The following is a 10389-nucleotide window of genomic DNA, read 5'->3' on the forward strand; positions in this document are numbered from 1 at the left end:
TTCCATGTCATTCATTCTACACCTGCTATTTCCTGACCATCTGTTATGTGCCGGGCATTGTGTTGGGGACCGGGATTATGACGGCAACCGAGACTCCTGGGCTCCGAATCTAACAGGGGAGACACCGTGACATTGTGTTACAGGGTGGAAAGTGCTATAATAGGGAGGGAGGAAGAGGGTGCTCTGGGGCCACAAACAAGGACACGGGCCCCAGCCTCGGTGGGCCAGGGGAGCCCCCCGACACTCACAGAGCCATACCTAGATTCCCCAGCAAGGGCAAGCGGCTGTCCTAACCGGGCTCGGGTTCCCTTTCTGGGGCTCTGGAGCACCACCCCTCCATGTCCCATGACGTACCCACAAAGGGCTCCCGAGTCTTCCAAACAGGCCAGCACCCTTCTGCTTCTGTACTTTTCTTGTTCATTCTCCTTTCTCCCTGGACTATCCTTGCTGCTCGCCTTTACGTGTCAAATGAACACTGACTCTTCAAGAGCCATAGAAACACCACCTCCTCCCTGAAGCCTTCCCGGGTTTCTGATGCACGGCCCTCATCTGTTTCTACGTGCTGTACTGCAGTGGTCTGTGTACATCTCTGTGCCATCGAACTTGGAGGCAGCCACCATACTTTGTTCATCTTTGGGAGCCCCAGAGAACCCACCTGCCGTAACGCCCTGCACCGAGGGGAACGGGAAGGGGAAGGGGAGTGAAAGAAGGGGGCCAATGGGGTTTCCTGCCTCAGCCACGCGGAAGCACGAACGGGCCCCACACGGTGGCTCTGGACGGATCTGTGTGCTCTGCTCCCTTGTACCGAAACCCCCGTCCGCTCATCTGCTCCAGCACGAGTCCGGGACAGAGTCAAGGCCAAGTCACACTCATCCATGCACCTGGAGGCCCACAGTAAACCTTCCCCGACCATGACCGAGAGCAAACGATTCAAACTCTTTTACTCCACAATACACGACGTCTAAGGCGCCTACGTCTAAGGAGTAACGCCCTTGTACACACACACACACACACACACACACACACACATTCCCGTCTTTCTCCCTCGCACACTTGGTGTGGAAGAACTCGCTTTTCTTCTGGGCTCCTCGCTCTCTCTCCCTCCGCTTCTCAACCCGCTGGCCACCCTCCCCCGCCCCCTCAACGCGCTCCTGTTTGAACTGGCCCTCAGCCCAGCCCACGCGACCGTCCTTCCCGCCCCTCCCCGTGCACCCGGGCCCCTCCCCTTGGCTCGGATCTGGGGGACCTTGAAAAGGCCGGTCTTCTCCGTCCCCTTTTTCATCACAGTCGGTCATCTGGGCCGGCATTTGGGTTTCGTGTTGTGAAGACACCCTGCCTTGACTTTGGCCTTCGTTCGGGGAGGGGGGCGGGCCGGCACCAGGGTTGTTGCGGATGCTACGTTTTATTACGCGCGATGGTAGCGGGGGTCCTGCCGTGGGTCTGGCCGGGGGCCGGGGGGCGGGGAGCGGCAGAAGGACACGGGACACCGTCAAGTCACAGCGCAAAATATTTTTCAGGGCGACATCAAAGCCTTTTTCCACGGCGTCTTCCCCTGACCCCGTTTCACACTGGCAGCGCACGAACTCGAACTGAAATAAAAATACCAGCCTGGCTCCGCTCCGCCCGCGGGGCTGCTGGGCCGAGTGACCAGTTTTATTAAAAGTCACCAAACGCAAACATTCCAAGATTTATTTTCCTTGCTTATAATTTTTTTCTGCCTTCCCACTGGTGGGCTGTTTATTCCTAATAATTCGGTTGGAAAAAAAGCATTCGCTCATACCAGTGGAGGTCTCACATGCCAAGCTGCAAACCAGAGCGCGTTTTATTGCGGAATAAAACCCCTGGAAAACAGGCTCCAGGGGGGCCCGCGGACAGCGGGTTTACGAGCGCAGCACAATTGACGCCATTATAATGAGTTCCCCCCAAACGTCTTATTTTTTAGGGCAGAGATCTGAATCTTTCTCTTTGCCCGTGAATATCTCCGGACTAGAGCAAAAACATTATGGAGGGTGAGTCATAGACCAGCTCTGGGCTTTAAAGACTAACGCAGATCCTATAAATCTAGCTCACATTCTTTTACTGGGAATGACTGACTTTTATGAAAACGGAGGACTGTAAATCAGAAACCTAAATAGCTTGCTTTGCAGCGGGTAAACACAGATTTATGTAGCGGCTGAGCCCTCACTTAACCCTTTCGTGGAGCCGCAGAGGATCGTGGGGGGCGTGGGGGGCAGTACATGTGCATCGGGGCCGCTTGCGTCAGCTCTGCCGTTTCTCCCCGAGAGTTGCAGCGTGGAGAGGGGAGGTGCCACAAGTCTCTCTCCAGCAGATGGGGGCGGGTGACTCGAGGACCAGGTCTTTCTGCGGCCAAGCGTGCTTGCGACTAAGCCATCTCAGCCGGGTGCACAGGGAGCGGCCTGGGGTTGGCTTCTGGCTATTCCGAAGGGCAGGCCCCAGCACGGTGAGCAGGCACAGGAGCTAACCTGGGAGGAAGGGGTTTCTGTGTGGGTGCCACAGGGTGAGCCTGCCCAAGCCTGGACGTCTAATCCCTCCAGGCGTGACCTCGTCCGAGGCACCAAATCCCCCCCCGGGACCTCAACCTTCTCATCTGCAAAATCCTGCGCCCATCTGGTGCATCCCTTGTAAGCAAGGACTCGACGGGACAGTTGCAGAAGGTGCTTAGAGCAAGGCTGGCTCATGGCAAGCACGCAGTACGTGTGACTCAGTGTTGGTGCTCTTGTGACCAGAGCCACTGGCCACAGGACCCGGCTTCTCCAAGGTTCACGTGCCCCCCAGTCAGCTGGGAATCTAACTGAAGCTCAGATTCCGATCCAGTGCGCCCGAGAGTCCGCATTTCCAACAAGGTTGCCGGTGACGCCGATGCTGCCGGTTCCTATCAACTCCACCACGCCCCGCCCCTACCCCCGCACCTTTGAGTGATTTAGGTACAGAATTCGGTTTGACCAGCCGTACCTACATCCTTCTCATTGAACACTCAGGACAACGCTGGGCCCGGAGACAGAGCAAGGGCTCCTCTCATGGCTGATTCATTACCCGTGAGATCCTGAGCAAAGACACGGGGACCCAAACCCTCTCCAGGCCCGAGGGCGCAGCGCCATCCCGAGAGTCACCACGGCCTGGGTTCCCGGATCCCAACCCTCCCTGTCAGTCACCTCCCCAGCTCTCACCCCCACCCCCTTCACCCCCACGCTCACCTCTGCGGGCAGCCCCCACCGTCCCCCACTCAGATCCCAGCCTGCACCCTGGGCCTCACGCGGCTCCTGTGTGCCGGCACCACCCACCCTTAAAGGCAGACAGGACCCGCGGACCCCGGAAGAGAGAGGACAGGGGCATCTATCACTTTTATGTGGCATCTCCAAGGAGCAGGCTCCCAGGCGGCCCGGAGGCAAAGGCCGGCTGCGACGGGTTAATGGAGAACCTGCGATTTAATCATTAACGTTGAATACTAAAGCTGTCCCAGGAGGCCCCCAGAGTGGGGCGGAGGGTGCCTGCGGGGGGCAGGGGGTCTCTGACGCCTTGAGGGCTGGGGGGTCGGATGTGTGTCCAATGGTGTCAGGGCTGCCTTGAGCCGCCGTGGCGTTGGGGCCCTCGGCCCACGCTTGCAGGTGAGGCTTTCTGCCGAAGCTGAGAGTGGGCAGATGAGTCCTTTCTGCCGCAAGCCCCAGAGAACCTGGGGAGGGTGGGGGCATCCAGGGGGCCCAGACTGGGGAACTGGGATCCTCCCACAGGCTCACCCTGCCCCAGGAGGGTGGGGGCATTATCAGCGCACTTTCTAGGCCGGACCTGAGATCCAGTTGAGTAAGCAGCGCAAAGCCGCACAGCTGGCTGGCTGGCTGGGCCAGTCTAGCACAGGCTGAGGCCCCCCAGGCCTCAGCTCCAGAGCCTGCCTCCACCCTCAGCCTCCTCCCAGGACAAGGGTTCAGCCCTGACCTCTGCTGGTCATCCCCACCCCCGCCCGCCCACCTGCCTCCCCCACGCACACCATCAGCAACCCCCCTAGCCCTCCACCCTTATCTCATTTTAATCATTTACCTGGAGCTGGGAACCAGCGGCCTCCTCCAGTGTTTTCCCAAGTGCTTGGACAAAGCCTTGAAATCACACCGCGAAAAAGTCATTTCCTTTTCGACACTCCTCCAAGCCTCCTAATGAGGAGGAGCAGGCCTATGCGCCCTCCGGGGCACTAGTCACGCCCTCTTTTAGACAACAGGGGGCAGACCTGAGCCCGGAGCCCACCCTGGCTTCTCCCTAGAATTTCAGAAGCACTGCGGTATGTTGAGTTTCTATTTACTTTTAACTTTTTTTTTTCAATGTTGAAGTTTAATACCACGAGTGGTGTTAAACTGGGTAAATGATCACAAACCGAACCACCTGTGGAATCAACACTCAGATCAAGAAATGGAATTTGTGTCTCCATCCCCACCCCCCTCCTGAAAGGGTGGCCCCTCTCCTGACTTCTAAGAGTACAGGTCAAGTTTGCCTGTTTTCACGGCAGCCGCAGACTCAGGACCACCGGGGCCAGCCTCTCTGGCCCGGCATCGTTTGCAAAATTCCCGCACGGCTGCTGTGTGGAGCTGTGGACGGCTCCTTCTCACTGCGGACCGGCATTCCTCGTATTTACTTCCGTGGTGACTCTCCACGTAGAGTACATGGATACTGGGTTCTCCGTGTACCTCTGTAGCTACTTCTGAGAATCAGTAAAGAATAAAATAAGAGACATCATTTAGAAATTAAATAGCAGCCGCGGCGGAACTCGGATGTGGCAGAAATAGGGAAGATGGTGCGTACGTTTTGGAGAGGTGGGTGTTTCAGATCCGCTCATGCAGGGTGACGGAGTCTCTGACCCTGCACCCACGCCCAGGGTGGGCCTCTGGAGCTTCCCAGGCCCAGCCAAAGGCACCTAATTCTCAGCCACCTTGCAGTCCAGGCCCCACTGTGGCACGTCCCACTTCGAGCTCCTTAGTTAAGACACAGGAGCCCACGCAGCTCACGTGTCCGCTCTGGGACCTTTGCTGTAGCCCCTCCCTGCACACGGGCTGCACCTGCCCAAAGGCCCCAGGCCAAGCTGCTGACCCTCCCGCCTCCGTGTGAAAAAGTCCCCCAGGAGGAGGGAAGAGCTGCGGGGTCAGAGCCTTGCAGGGGGGCCTCCTGCCTCTGAGCAGGACTGAGGGAAACAGTCAGAGCTCGTTTAAACCTGCTGCCCCCCAGGGCTCTGTCTCTACCTGCAGCTCCTGCCAATCCCTGCGGAGGGGGAGGAGCTCCTGGAAGCACAGGCTGCGGGGGGGGCAGGGGGGGGCTTGAGTCCCTGCCAGGGCTCAGTTAGGTGTCGGTTTCCACCCTTCCCTCCCGCAGGAGGAACAGTCATTCAGGAACCCCACGCAGGAGGTGATGCTGACGTGTTTGCTTTCAGATAGTGCCTGCTGGCCCGTCCACTCACTCATCTCGGAGACTGGATCGCCCCGCGGTAGATGGCTCACACTTCGGAGGCTGGGAAGCTCGGCCTCTGTTCTCTCCCGGCAAACCCGGACTGGAGTCCTGCTCCCCTGTCCCTTCTGCCGAGTGACCTGTTGCGAATCCCTTAACCCCTGTCACCCTTAACGTCCTGGTCTGGGGTGGGAGGTGGTCATGTCCCGCTCTCTGGGAGGGGGTGGGAATTGCGTGGGCCGTGGCCAGCCAAGCGTCTCGCATGGAAGCCCAGTAAGGGGTAGTGGTCACCCTCAGGAAGAAAAGAGGAAAAGGGGGAAAATGTCTGACTTTGAAGCTTGATTTCTTTTTTATTGCGGTATAATTGACCTACCTTATATTTATGTCAGGTGTGCAACACAATGGTTCTATCTTTGTACACACGGAGAAATGAGCACCACAGTTAGTTAACTTCTGTCACCACACAGAGTCGCAGAATTTTCTGGCCTCAGGCCCTCCTTCAGGGCAGCTCTGGTTGGGGGGCACCCCAGCAGCATCCCCCTGCCCGATATTTCCCTTTTCCAGGTCTCTCCCAGGGCTCTGGGGGCCACCACTTCTGGAGTGGTAAGGAGAGGGGGTCCGACCAGACCGACTGGGTGTGCCGTCGGAATTGACAAGCGGCCAAATCTGAGGACGGCCGTTGAAACCCTATTTTGCTCCTCTATCTATAAAATGAGGCAGTCCTACTCAGTGCCGGGCCTTACCGGGTTGCGGAAGATCGAGAGGAGAACGCACCGGAAAGGCCTCGGCAAACCGATGGGCGCCGGACGGGTCTGGTGCCCCCAACACTCCAGTGGGTCCTAACTGGCCTTGCAGGGGCTGTTTCTGTTTTTGCTTTTTTAACGTCAGCCTCATTTTGCTGACTTACATAATTGTACGCACAGTCCAGTGCCCTCTTTTTGGCGGATACTTCTAGGCGTACAACTGTGCAGCCGTCGCCGCAATCAAGATACAGAACTCGTGCGCCAAAACCTTTCCCCAGGCTCCTTTGCCGCCAGCCGCTCCCCCAGCCCCGCCCTGCGGCAACCCTGGGCTGTGTCGTCTCCCTGCAGTGTTCCTGTTCCTTCCCTGTCACAGAAACGGGGTCAGGCAGAAGGGGCCGTGCTGTACAACCGGAGTAGATGTGGAAGTCACAGAAGTGGAGTCCCCTGGTAAACACATTCTGGGGGACTGGCTTTTCACACTTAGCGGTGTGCGTTTGACATCTGTCCTAGCTGTCACGTCACCGGCAGCCCATGGCTTTTCACCGTCCAGTGGTGGCTTGGTGTATGGACGTACCACAGGATTTTCACCGGAGAAGGGCATTTGGGTTACTTCCAGTCTGGGGTGAGGACCAATGAAGCTGCTTTCATTTATGTCCTGGGTTTTGTGTGACCAAAAGTTTCGTTTAATCTTGGCAAACACCTAGGACTAGAATTGGTGGATCACACAGGAATATTTAACGTCATAAGAAACTGCGCCCCCCCAGCAGCGATGCACGAGAATTCCAGTCACTCTGCAGCCTCTCCAACACCTGGCATTGTCCGTAAGTTTCCTTAGCTACTTTATAGGTGTGTGTGGTCTTGCACTGTGTGGTTAAGGTGGCGGATGAGACTGCTAGGGCGGCCACAACAAAGGGGCGTAAACAATAGGGATTTGTTTTCTCATAGTTCTGGAGCCTGGAAGTCCAAGACAGAGGTGTCAAGAGGTGTGGTTTCCCCCGAGGCCTCGCTCCGTGGCTGGTAGATGACCACCTTCACGCGAGTTTTCCTCCTCCGCTTGCAAACATGTCTGGTGACTCTCCACGCATCGAAATCTCTTCTTCTTCTAAGGACATCAGCCGTTGGGTTGGGGCCCACCTTGCATGTCTCATTTTAACGTAGTCACCTCTTTTAAGGAACTTGTCTCAAAAGATGGTCAAACGTGCAGCTCCTGAGGGTTAGGGTCGCAACACAGGAACTGGGGAGGGACATCATCCAGCCCGTCCCGGGCGGTGTAGACACAGCTCAGCCCAGGCACGCAGATTGACAACGCAGTGAGCAAGTGGCCCTGGTTCGGGGAAGGCAGAGGTGATTCCTCAAGTCCGTGTGGCTCAGGGTGGGAGCCATCACCTTGGGACACGAGGCTGGACGCGTCCTTGCACTGGAAACGCGAGAAAGGCATGGGCTAGAGAATGAGCCCCTGTTTCCTGGCCACTCCGGCTCGAGTAGGTGGCCTCTCGTCTAAGCCACATTTGCATTGTCTGTCCCAGACGGAAACGGTAATGTCACGCAGCCGGACGGTACGGAGTTAAGAGGACGATGCACGTGTAGCAGTTCCACACGCCGAGATGTGTGAGAACTACAACGTCCCTCATTCTGTTTTTTCCTGACCCATGTTTGCTTGTCCTTAGCTGAGCTGTAGGGAAACTTTTGGCATTTCCCCTACCTCCTGGGGTTGTGTTAAGGTCCAAGTGCTTCATAAATGTCAGCCGCTGGATTTAAAGATTCTTGGTAAAATTGGCTCCCGGAGACGCGAAGGTGCATGTAGATTTGCACAGGGTTAGAACGCTGTCACGGGCAGAGTTTCCCGAATGGTCCCCTTCTCTCCAGCCTTCAGCCCAAGTCCCCTCTCCTCCACATCCGTCCCTCTAGCTCCTCCCAGACCTCTGTGTCCCTGCCCACATTTCCTGCGGCCCGGATTGGCAGCCGGCTACAACCCCCGCCCCGACCTCTTGCCCCCCAGCGATGAACCTTCAGATGCGTGGAAGGCAGAATGCTGGGCAAGGTCTGGGGACAGCCACAGGGAGCTGTCCCCCTGCCCCCAGGAGCCTCCCCCTGCAGCAAGGAGACCAGGAGCCTCCCCCCTGCATGAGGGCCACCTTCTGGACCTGGAGGACTTAGCGTCAGCTCCAGAATTCACCAGCCCGTGAGGAGTTTATAACTAAGGACACTGTTGCCTTAGAAGGAGACCAGAACTTCCATCTGTCCTCCAAGTAAGCCAAATCAGGGAGTGTTTTATTTCTCAAAGCCGCAGGAGCAAGAAATGGGAGTCGGAGCCAAGTGCTCGGCCCTGACCACCCACTCGGACCGTGTGGCCACCGACTCCGCACAGACGGCCCCCCGCCGTGCACCCCCAGCCTGCCAGGGCCGCTCTCCTGGCCCCTGCAGTCGGCTCAGCCCAAGGGGGCGAAGTAAACACGCGCCGTGCTCTGCAGAAAGGAGCTGCCTGGGACACTCGGCCCAGGCTTTATTAGAAGAAATGTGGTTGAAACCGTGACACCCTCCCCAAAGGTCCTGCAACCACAGCCTTTGTGGCCGTGAGGTCCTCTCCAGGGCCACCTGCCCCCTTGCTCCCGAAGGGACCCTCTGCTCCAAGCAACCAGGAATTGTCACCGCCCACCAGCCTGGCCTTCTTCCTCCTCCCTGCTCTGCTTACCCCTTCCCTCCATGCAACTCGACAAGCCTCCCCCAGGCTGGGCAACGGGGCCCTGAGCTGGGCAAGACCCGGGGACAGCACTCCTCACAGTCGGGGGGGTGGGGAGGCAGGGCCTTACACAGCTCCAGTGTAAGGGCCAAGGTGGCTGGGGCACAGGCCCCGGGAGAGAGCTGCGCCCAACCCAGGTTGGAGGAGAGGCAATCAGGGGAGGCTTCCTGAAGGAGGAGAGTTCTGAGCAGAAGGGGAGGCTGGCCAAGCAGAGGGAGTTGAGGACATTGTGGGTGGGGGGGATGGGACGGATGGAGGGGACAGTCTTCTCCATCGAGGAGACCATTCTTCCCTGGATCTTCTTACTTTTCCGCCCAGCCCAAATCACGCTTACCACCCACTGCTCTGCAGAGTGATTCACTCTTCTGTGTGTGTGTGTGCGCGAGCACATGTGTGCAGAGACAGAAGTGGGTCTGTAGGTGTCTTCTGCCCTGTGGACCCCCTTTCACCCCCAGGCCTCTCTGTGAAAGCCCACACGGCTGCCCTGTGGCGCAGCCCCCGGGACACTGCACCCCCAACCAGCTGCGCTTCTTCGGCTGTAAAGGCACCGTCCAGAGCAGTGCCGGGGGGGGGGGGGGTGGTTCTCAGGCGACTGTGCAAAATGATGGATACATGCAAAGCATTTAGCGAGTGCCTGGCACCCAGAGCGTGCTAAACAAACGGTGGTGATTGTTATTCCTGGTGGTATTCTAGAGCTCCAACGGCGCTGCGCCCAGGTGCTGGCTGGCATGCTGGAGGTCCCAGGGCACCGTGAGAAAAGCTCCCATTTGAGGGCCGGGCCCTGGGCGAGTCCCGCTCAGCTGTGCAGCCTCACACGGGTGCCCGGGAAGGCCTGGGTCTTCTGGGACGTGGCCTCCCAGCCCCGAGGCTCTGGGAGCTCTCCCAGGACGGGGCGTGTCTCACGGCTGTCCGCCCCACACTGACCCCATCGGCACCCTGCTCTGGAAGCACAGACACTGGGCCTGGAGAGGCTGTGGCCCGTGGGCCCTGGGAGCCACCTCCTCACTGGCCGGGAGCCTCCCTGCCTCCTCCATGCTGCAGCCTCCACACCTGTGTGCCTCGCTCCTGGCAGGTGGGGGCAGCCCTGCTTTGTGAGGCGTTCTGGGGCGTCTCCCACTTTGCTGCTGAGCATCCCTGCAAACCCCGCCCAGCCGAGGAGCTGCCCAGCCCTGCAGGAGAGGCTGCAGCAGGTGGCACCTGGGAGGCGGTGGGGCGTGGGGGCTGGGCACACGTGTCCGGGGCCACATCCCAGCATCGCCCTTCCACGTCCCGAGAGCCCAGGTGAGTCACTCAGCCCCTCGGAGCCTCCATTTCCCACGGGGAAAACTGGGAAAACAATAGTACTTGCTTCCCCCGCCCACCCCCAGGCTGTGATCGGGAGAACTGCTTGGTTTGCCCTCAGCCCCGTGTGTGTGGCCTGTGTCAGGGAGAAGTAAAGCCTTTTTTAGACGGACCGCGTGGTAG

At 58.5% G+C, this 10389-nt stretch overlaps 1 long non-coding RNA gene across 1 annotated transcript; it reads right to left on the minus strand.

Moving 5' to 3' along the window:
* Positions 1 to 1673: 1673 nt before the first annotated feature.
* LOC123829127 lies at positions 1674 to 4155 on the minus strand. The gene is made up of 2 exons (XR_006787543.1): positions 4054 to 4155; positions 1674 to 2483 (listed from the first exon to the last, which is right to left on the minus strand). It is a non-coding gene; the product is annotated as an uncharacterized LOC123829127 (long non-coding RNA).
* Between the last annotated feature and the right edge of the window lie 6234 nt (positions 4156 to 10389).

This window comes from Phyllostomus hastatus, unplaced genomic scaffold (genome assembly GCF_019186645.2).
Source record: "Phyllostomus hastatus isolate PE091 unplaced genomic scaffold, TTU_PhHast_1.1 phas_scaffold_1066, whole genome shotgun sequence".
NCBI lineage: Eukaryota > Metazoa > Chordata > Mammalia > Chiroptera > Phyllostomidae > Phyllostomus > Phyllostomus hastatus.